Here is an 11,761-nt window from a genome sequence, read left to right on the forward strand (position 1 = left end):
GGTGTCAGTCCATGTACGGACAGGCAGCCATTAGAGATTGACCATTCCTTCGACCTGCATCTTCTGAAGTGCAACGTCATTGTGAGTTGCACGTGCCTAAAGAGACTCCGGGGGGCTGGCAATGACGTTGTCGATCCGCATATCTCAAAGAGTAGTCACCACACGATAAGATGAGTAATGGAACTATTTTAGTAGGCCAACATTACTATAGTATATGAGAAAATCGTTCCCTACACAATAAATAGGTTATTGTGCGAGTTTTGGGATGGTATATATCCTGTATTAGGAATACACACTGTGTATTTTGCTTGCCTTGGCTTTCTTCTTACTATAGGATATTGACCATCCCAAAACTCACAAGCGTCTTAATATATTTGTCATGTCATTCTTACATTCTAGCGTCGAAAAGGATGTTGTGATCTTTCACAAAACGGAACCCACATGGGTCCCAGGAATGTGCGCATTAATATGTTACGTCACAAGGTCAATACAACAGGCAATATAGTTCCAACTGAAACTTGTTTTAAGACCCTTTCGGTGTCTTAGATTATTATTTTGATTATGATAACAGACACATGGTATGACAACATGCTTCGGTGCACGACGTCAATTCGGACTTGATCGCCGACAGATAAGGGCGACGCAATGTTTGTTTGTAAACACTGAATTATTTTTATTTTCAGCAGCCAGGGTGAACAATGGATAAGTGATTGAGTGTCTGGGTGGGTGTTCGCTCTGACGATTCCACACGGTGTTTGACTCCCCCCCCCCCCCCCCCCCCCCCCCCAGCACCCCACACATGTTAGATGTCTGCTGGAGTAGAAAGTCGCTATCACAACTGATCATCAATTGTTTGTTAATATACACATCTCTTTAAACCAACACTATTTACTTCACTTCACCACTGCCAGGATTCAATATGATGAGACCGTGAAGATCCGGGTTAGAATAGTTCTTCCGCAGCTGATGCTGGTCGTAAGTGACGGCTAACGGGATCGGGGGGTTACACCCGCATACTTGGTTTGATGCATGTCATCGTATCCCAGTTGGGTGTGTATTTGTCTCTGGTTTGACGCCACATGACTGACATCATGACATCGATCCACGCAATTTGGATACGATGCATCAACCAAGTTAGCGAGCCTGACCACCCGATCCAGTTAGTCGCCTCTTACGACAAGCATAGTCGCCTTTTACGGCAAGCATGGGTTGCTGAAGACCTATTCTAACCCAGATCTTCGCAGGGCCCCAATTGCATGAAACGATCCTCAATCACTGGATTGTCTGTTCCAGACATACCACCGTCATATAGCTGGAATACTGCTGAGTGCGGCGTTAAACAACGAACAAACAAACAATATGATGAATTAGCTGTCGGGAGTAGCCTTGAAACAAGAAAGAAAGAGCTGTAGGTTCCATGGGATTACATTCAAATAAGTGTGTACTAAACAATAAAGATTACATTCAAATACACAACTTCTTACATATGTATGGCAATGGTGAAGGCGATAACCGGGGTGACTCAGAAATAGTTTACTGACACCATTCTTATTGAGAAAACTTGAAAATATCGTGTCATTTCCTTGAATTAGCGGTGCACGTAAGCAATGATGACAGACCGGATGTATAGCAAGTACGCGCATGCTCCGTGAAGGTGCCAGGCCTGTACGACCATGCCCCAGGTAAATGTGCGGTGTAACGATGTTAATGAATCCCACTTCCGCTGTTCGGAATTCTCTATTGCCTAATTTGGTAAATTGATTAACTGTCTCTTCGTGGTATGAAGAGCCGTGCTACTATTTATTCTTTACTTTTTTTAAATTAATTATTGATTAAGTGATTTAATCTAAATGTCGAGTATCTCTTGATATCTCTAATACGAGTCTTTTATAGCTTAAAATGATTTCTTCATTGGATCGCTTTTTTCGATATCATGAAATGATTATTTCGAAATCATTAATTCTTAACCAGGAGAGCTGGAATTTGAAGAAATTTGTCAAGAAAACGCTAGAAAGAAGATAATAGTTTTTGCCTGCTTGAAGCGGTGACAAACACAATACTCTTCGTCCGGCAAACACGCAACTCCGAGCTCTACGTGCTCTACACATTAAGTTGACCTACCCTGATGAAAGGAGTGTCAAACGGCACCCACTCACTCACTCAACCACTCAACCAGACACACTCCAACTCACTCATTCACGCACTTAACCACGCACTCACTCAACCACTCACTCACTCTCTAACTCACTCACTCACTCAACCAACCTCCAACTCACTAACTCACTCAACCACTAACTCAATCACTCACTCGCCCTCAAACTCACTCACTCACTCAACCAACCTCCAACTCACTAACTCACTCAACCACTCACTCAGCCAACCTCCAACTCACTCACTCAACCACTCACTCACCCTCTAACTCACTCACTCACTCAACCAACATCCAACTCACTCACTCAACCACTCAACCACTCACTCACCCTCTAACTCACTCACTCACTCAATCAACCAACCTCCAATTCACTCACTCACTCAACCACTAACTCAACCACTCACTCGCCCTCAAACTCTCTCACTCACTCACTCAACCAACCTCCAACTCATTCACTCAACCACTCACTCAACCACTCACTCAACCACTCACTCACCCTCTAACTCACTCACTCACTCAACCAACCTCCAACTCACTCACTCACTCAACCACTCACTCAACCACTCACTCACCCTCTAACTCACTCACTCACTCAACCAACCTCCAACTCACTCACTCACTCAACCACTCACTCAAACACTCACTCACCCTCTAACTCACTCACTCACTCAACCAACCTCCAACTCACTCACTCACTAACTCAACCACTCACTCACCCTCTAACTCACTCACTCAACCAACCTCCAACTCACTCACGCAAATGCGACGGACTGTTGAGTTCATCATCAGAAACACACGACAGTTAGTTGAAGACATGTGACTCATCTAAGAATGAAACTCTCTGTGAATACTTAACGGTGACAGATGTTTTTATTTTGGAGGAGGTATTTTCAGGTGCGGTGATGTGAACAGGGTTTTATTGCACTTACACAGCGACGCCCATTCAGGTACATTCAGATAAGCCTATCCTTGAAGACGTCTAATCCGTACAGCGGATTCTCCCGACAATAACACTATATGACCCCCACGTGCTCCATTCTGTCTTGATATGAATGTAGCCGCACTTTGTGACAGAGTAAGAGGGTTGCCGCGATACAATGACACACAAACATCCGATAGTCACACACTTCCTATATCGACCCACAATTATCTACCCGTGAAGATCCTGTTAGAACAGGTCTTCAGCAACCCATGCTTGTCGTAAGAAGCGACCAGGTGGTCAGGCTCGCTGACTTGGTTGATGCATGTCATCGTATCCCAATTACGTGGGTCGATGCTCATGATGTCAACCGCTGGATTGCCTAGTCCAAACTCGATTGTTTACAGACCGCCATCATATAGCTGGAATATTGCAGTGTGCGGCGTTAAAAAACAAATATCCGATAGTCACATACTTCGTACCTTGTCACAAAAATATCCGATACACACATCCTTCGCACAAAATCACACAAATAGCCAATACGCACACGCTTCGCACAATGGCAGACAAATAGCCAATACGCACACACTTCGCACAATGTCACACAAATATCCGATACTCATACACATTGTACAATATCACACAAATATCAGATAGTCACACTCTTCGCACAATGTCACACAAATATCCGATACTCACGCACTTCGCACAATATCACACAAATATCAGATAGTTACACTCTTCGCACAATGTCACACAAATATCTAATACTCACACACTTCGCACAATGTCACACAAATATCCGATACTCACACACTTCGCACAATGTCACACAAATATCTGATAGTCACACACTTCGCACAATGTCACACAAATATCCGATACTCACACACTTCGCAAAATGTCACACAAATATCCGATACTCACACACTTCGCACAATGTCACACAAATATCCGATACTCACACACTTCGCACAATGTCACACAAATATCCGATACTCACACACTTCGCACAATGTCACACAAATATCCGATACTTATACACATCGCACAATATCACACAAATATCAGATAGTCACACTGTTCGCACAATGTCACACAAATATCCAATACTCACGCACATCGCAAAATGTCACACAAATATCCGATACTCACACACTTCACACAATGTCACATAAATATCCGATACTCACACACTTCACACAATGTCACACAAATATCCGATACTCACACACTTCGCACAATGTCACACAAATAGCCGATACTCACACACTTCGCACAATGTCACACAAATATCCGATACTCACACACTTCGCAAAATGTCACACAAATATCCGATACTCACACACTTCGCACAATGTCACACAAATATCCGATACTCAACCACTTCGCACAATGTCACACAAATATCAAATACTCACGCACATCGCAGAATGTCACACAAATATAAGACAGTCGCACATTGTCACACAATACTCACACACAGTTTCACACATTGTGACACACCACCCCACGTCAAGGTGGGTCAGGTGAAATCGGCAATAGGGAAAAAATATTCAGAATGTTATCAGCACAGACACGTTTTGAAGAAAAAACAATACTCGTTCAAATGTCACACAAATATTCGTTTATTTGTTCCGCTTTTGTATCACTACTATTTTGCATGATATGGGGTCAGGCGTGACAGTGAATACTGGCATTACATACAGCACACATATCACACATATCTCTCACACCTCACACATGTACAACACAGACCTCACACAGACTAATCGCAGGGGATGTCTGCACTACGGCGTATATAGATGCAGGTTCGTCTTCCTGAGCGCCAGGGGGAAGTACGCGCTGATGGCGCTCCTCCAGCCATACTCAGGAAATCAGATGCCATTCAATAAGCATCATCAAGCCCATGGTTACGTTTGAAAGCAGTTGTAATCAATAAGGCAGGAGCTACATGCACACTGACAGTCAGACAATTACCCCTTGATGTGAACGACCCACGTATTAGCTCCTTTACCAAATTAAGCAGAATACTTGGTCGACAGATCGCACCGGGAACTGTCCGTTATATCCTGGTATTAAACAGCGAGAGTTGGAGAATCAGTTCGCTTGGCAGAGATACCACGGTACACGACCAACCCACACAACACAAGACCTGTGTGAAAAACAGTAAGACAGCCACATAATCTATATATAATCAGTCAAGGGATTATATCACAGAAAATGCTTGACTTATACTTCAGACGGGAGGAATAAAAAAACCTATCTGGTCAAATCAGACCAGAAATGTTATGATGTGCATTCATAGGAATTACCTTTGTTTGTCAGTTACGTTTCTACACAACATGTTTATCAGTAGGTAGACTTATGTACATCCGTGTTCATCTGTGTTTATCAGTAGACTAATGTACATCCGTGTTTATCAGTAGACGAATGTACATCCGTGTTTATCAGTAGACTAACGATCCGTGTTTATCAGTAGACTAACGATCCGTGTTTATCAGTAGACTAACGATCCGTGTTTATCAGTAGACTAATGTACATCCGTGTTTTACAGTAGACGAATGTACATCCATGTTTATCAGTAGACTAATGTGCATCTGTGTTAATCAGTAGACTGGTTAATGTCGGCCATAACAGATTCCAAATGTACATCTGTGTTTATCAGTAGACTGGTTAATGTCGGCCATAACAGATTCCAAATGTACATCTGTGTTTATCAGTAGACTGGTTAATGTCGGCCATAACAGATTCCAAATGTACATCCGTGTTTATCAGTAGACTGGTTAATGTCGGCCATAACAGATTCCAAATGTACATCTGTGTTTATCCGTAGACTGGTTAATGTCGGCCATAACAGATTCCAAATGTACATCCGTGTTTATCAGTAGACTGGTTAATGTCGGCCATAACAGATTCCAAATGTACATCCGTGTTTATCAGTAGACTGGTTAATGTCGGCCATAACATATTCCAAACGTACATTCATGTTTATCAGTAGACTACTAGAGTTAATGTCGGCCATAACATATTCCAAACGTACATCCGTGAAATCCATGCTGTTTCATTGCATTCCTACCACACGTTAATTCCTGGAAAACATTATGTGACAATTAATTGATGTTGTAAATGATATGGGTATTCTTGCCATACTTACTTATGATATGTTTAACCAATTATCTTTGCCAGAGCAGCATATTTTAATACACAATCCTTAACACACTTTAAATTGCAAAACAGGTAACACATGGATGTGTGCTTCGACAGCTTGGTGCTGCTTGTTCACTGAAAGATGAGTCAGTCTGTTCAATTACATAGCTTCAGCATTGAGTGGTTTCAGTAACACATGCCACGAATATAGGCATATTCTCGTCACTGTCCTCTACGGGCTCTCACTTTTCACACTCTAGTACGGCCACGGGATCATATAGAGTCCCTTACTTTTCACACCCTAATACTGCCACGGGATCATATAGAGTCCCTCACTTTTCACACCCTAATACTGCCACGGGACCATATACGGTCCCTCACTTTTCACACCCTAATACTGCCACGGGACCATATACGGTCCCTCACTTTTCACACCCTAATTCTGACACGGGGTCATATAGAGTCCCTTACTTTTCACAACCAAACACTGCCACGGGGTCATGTACGGTCCCTCACTTTTCACACCCTAATACTGCCACGGGGCGGTAGTGAAAATTGAAAAGAGTGAAAATGTGCCTTTTTAAAAAATAATTGTGAAAGGAGCAGGATCGTATCCCACTGAAGTTTTAAAATCTGTAGGTTGTTGCTGCTGTATGACGAGTAGAAAGCTGATAATGAAGTATACCTGATCATGACCACTACGATAGACCCTTCACCCTTTCGGGCCGGCGGGTGTGCGCACACACAGTGACCAGAAGACTTCGGGCAGCAGGTATGGGGCCTACCGACCGTCGAGAGGACAGTTGTTTACCGCTGAACATCGACGCAGGCGAATACGATGGGCTAATACAGTGCGACGGTGGCAGCGTCGGGACTGGCAACGCGTGGTCATTACGGACGAAAGCAGGTTCTTAGACTAACATCTAGTCTCTAAAATAAACATATTTTACAGAAAATAAAAGTTGTTTATTAATAGTTATAAAATATAATCAAAAGGAACCCAGAGACTCTCTTCATTATCAGATACTGCAGTAATCTAGACTTGCCAAAGATTATAGACTTGCATGGGCTCTATTGGATATATTTGTTTCAGGGTCTGTATGACAGACTAGCAGGTTGTGTTTGTTTAGAGTTAATGGCAGACAGCGTGCTTACTGTCGCAGAGGTGAACGGATAGCTGTTTGCTGCGTTCAAGAAGTCTTTTCTTACGGTGGAGTTGGCGTTATGGAGTGGGGTGGAATTTGGTGAGACCAGACAACGCCACCCTTCGTCATCACTGGAAACCTCAACGCGCAACGCTATAGAGATGACATCCTCCGTCCAGTAGTGTTGCCCTACCCCCAGCAACAACCCCGAGGTGTTCTGTACCAACACGACAACGCCAGGCCCCACACAGCTTGTATGGTAGCAGACTTCCTTGTCAACAACAACGTCAACGTCTTACCGTGGCCGGCATGTTCTCCTGACTTATCACCCATAGAACACCCCAGGGACGTCTTGGACAGGTGAGGTAGAGTCCGACCACACCCTCCCGCCAACAGACAAGAGTTGGTACAAGCTCTACAAGATGAATGGAACCGCTCTCCACGTGAACTCATCCGACGTTTGACGTTTTCCGTCCGACGCAGTCTTTGAATGTATGGAGGCACGGGGTGGCCTCATTCGGCATTAAAGTGACACGTGTCACTTGTGTCTGTGACCACTTTCCGTGTTTGATTGAATATCAGTTAAAATCTGGACACTGAATTTTCAACTCCCACTGATTTTGTTTGTCTGGTGTACAATATGTGACCACAAAATGTCTGAATTGTTTGTGGAATAGTTGGTTTATTAAATATGCTTCACCTCAAACGTTTTTAGTTTATTAATTACAGTCACTTCAATCTGGTGCAAAGTTAATTTTGCCGCCCAGTTTAGAAAGCACCGGTTTTCAAATTAACTCTTTTTTAAAAAATTAGACCCTGAACACGTTTAGCTGTTAAACAGGATCCAAAACATGTCAAAATTATGGGACAAAGTACGTATTTAAGTTTGTGTTTAGAATCACATTTCTACAGTGTACCAGACTGTTATTCCTATCATTGATATAATTACCTCATCATATATTTCCTTTTTAAATTATTTATGTACGTTCGCGTGTGCCATATTCACACATACATTTTGACCTTTATGACTCATCCATAATCAACAACCAGTCCCTAATGACACACAGTGATGAACAGGCCAAGATAATGTACTCAACATAGACACCGACTATGCTTGTCGTAAGAGGCGACTAACGGGATCGGGTGGTCAGGCTCGCTGACTTGGCTGATGCACGTCATCGATCCCAATTACGTGGATCGGTGCGCATGATATCAATCATTGGATTGTCTGGTCCAGACTCGATTATTTACAGACCGCTGTCATATAGCTGGAATATTGCTGAGTGCGGCGTAAAACAACAATGCAAATCAAAACATAGACGCTCTTTATATAATATCATATATAACAACACCTGGCAAGTATACATTATAACACTGATAATAAACAAAAAGAATACTAATAAACGCCGGAAACTATTGATTATTTCAAACATGCTGTGCACTAGAAATGCCTTTGAGGATTTATTGGTTAAGAGTGGCGTGGTACAAAAATGTTATGAATGGAAGTTGGCACCCCATGAACTAATAGATGCCTAATGTGTAGTTGTCTCCCTTCCGTGTCTGGCGGGTATGTTATTCAAGTTGTGCGGTCGCCAGGCCTCGGCCGACAAGCATGCTATAATCCCAGTCCTAATACACTTTCGAGGTTTTCTTAACGATAACGCGGTTATATTCATGTCTGTAATCGCACAGGGACATGACGGATCACTGTGACGAGGTGTGTAACGTCAGTCGGGGTCGGCAGGTCAAACATCGATCTCCACATTTCCATATCGCTTATTGCGTGGGAAGACATGCCCGCCTCCCATTGGTCGAAATCTCCAGCTTCGACCAATCAACGAGCTTCATTTGTATATTTACATTCCAGAAGCCATGCGTGTATACCAACCCATTCATACATCACGTGATATCCTGGCTGCGAGTGGAAGTTTACGGCCAGCTTGGGAATGTTTTTGAGTGATTCGCCCGAGTGATTGCATCATACCAGGGCGGAAGCTTTCCATCACTCTCCATCGACCTTTACTTCTTTAGCTAAGATGGGGAAATAAATGTATGATTAGTCATGCCGGACTAATACTGTTTCACATAAATTGATAAATAAATCTAGGATTTTTTGGTATTTCGTTTTGTTTGTTTGTTTGTTGCTCAACGCCGCACTAAGCAATATTCCAGTTATATGACGGCGGTCTGTAAATAATCGAGTCTGGACCAGACAATCCAGTGATTGACATCATAAGCATCGATCTAGGCAATTGGGATACGATGACATGCATCAATCAAGTCAGCGAGTCTGACCACCCGATCCTGTTAGTAAAGCATAGTCGCCTTTCACGGCAAGCATTGATTGCTGAAAACCTATTCTACCCTGGATATTCACGGGTCATATCATTTCGTAATTTGTTCATTGGTCAGTTAATATTGACACATTTTAAATCACCAGTGCTATTTTCTGTTGTCAGTCTCGATGATTATCATGTTTTGCACCTATCTCATTCAAACAAGATCTTTTACTCCGATAGGATGAAGAGTTATCGTATTAGAGTTAGTGTACATTTCCAGTCCTTTGATGTCCAAAAGATAGAAATAGTTCTGTTATTTCTCGCTTTTAACCACGATCTACTAACTGAAATATACACTGATTTGGCACTACGTGCATGGTGTATCCGCCATTAGCGACCAACAAGCAATCGGAAAACAAAGCCCATGCACTGGAAAAACGAAGTTTTCCGAGTGCTTGCTCGTCTCACATCGGACGCAGATAATATAATAGTGCAAGTGGGTGAACTCTATATAATACTTCAGCTAATTGGTTATATATTTCCAAATTCGACAAATAGATTTCACATTTCTTTTTGGATACAGCTAATACCCGCCACTGACCCGTATTTACTAACATTTGTATTGCCCCACCCTCGCGATAGTTCTTGGAGTTAATGATACGAGTTGGAGCATTGTTTGCGCTGTTTGTAGATCAAGGTGCGGTGACACTACGTTTTGCGTTGCCAGAAGAAACCAGGTCAAGGGGTGGCCCAGTGCTACACCCGTTATTGTACACAATGGCCCATTGCATCATGGACTTGATCCCTAATACCTGTATACAGTGTCAGGTGTCGTGTTTGCTGGTTGTACTTCTGTACCACATATTGAAATGTGCAGTTTCATTCTTGTATTTCTATATCTCCGGGTGACTTTCAGCGGGATCCGCCCTGGTGATATGATCTCTTCATTCAGGCCAGTGGCCCAGAGTATATAACAATACGACAAGGCTCATCAAATTTATTCATATCCGCCTAGCTTTCTTACCATGCACAGTCATCCCTACTACCGTGTGTGCTGCAAATATGACTATTCTCAACGCACCTACATATTGTCCGGATGAAGTTGACTGAAGTCAGATGGTACGACAGGACATGACATGGTAACAATAGCTAGGAATGTTTAATAAGTTCGGTGTAAGTTTGTTTGTCCTTGTTGTTTAACGCCGCACTCAGCAATATTCCAGCTATATGACGGTCCGTAAATAATCGAGTCTGGACCAGACAATCCAGTGATTGACATAATGAACATCGATCCACGTAATTGGGACACGATTACATGCATCAACCAAGTCAACGAGCCTGACCACCCGATCCCGTTAGTCGCCTTTTACAACAAGCATAGTCACCTTTTACGGCAAGCATGGGTTGCTGAAGACCTATTTCACCCCGTATCTTCACGGGTCAGTTCGACGTTAGAACAAACTGATACAATGTTACAGTAAGGGGTGTTGGTTCAAATCAACCGTAGATGGTATGGTTTTGTACAGATCAAGGTGGGATCTACAACATTTGGCAGTCAGTCTGCCAACCTCACACATACACTGACGTTCAGGTGCGACGTCCCCCCCCCCCTTCCTCCATACACACACAACACACACACACCACGCACGCACACCCCATCACACCACACACACATCACATCACACACACAACACACACACCACCCTTTTAAGCAGTACCTGAATACTCATTTAAATTGTATTTATGTTTCCCTACACTCAACCCTAAATTTCCACTAAAGTAAAGCACTCACTACCTCACATACTGCTAAAACCCCGCTATTTTGATTTGTAAAATCATGAACGATATTTCTGTCGCCATGACAACGAAACAGAGACAACTGTTACGACAGCCGCAGTTTCGATCCTCTTGCATGGGTGGTTAATTTGTAATATCACATGTCAACAGAGCGCCACCTGGCAAACACGTGCACGTGGTGGCATATAACAGCATATATACAATGCTTATCTTAGTTGTTTGTAAACAAAAACGAATACTCCAACACATATTTCCATGAAAGCTTGATACATTATTTGTACAGATGCCTTAGAGTACGTATTTTTTATGTTTTTGTTTA

This window comes from Haliotis rufescens, unplaced genomic scaffold (assembly GCF_023055435.1).
Source record: "Haliotis rufescens isolate VD_foot unplaced genomic scaffold, xgHalRufe1.0.p SCAF_6, whole genome shotgun sequence".
NCBI lineage: Eukaryota > Metazoa > Mollusca > Gastropoda > Lepetellida > Haliotidae > Haliotis > Haliotis rufescens.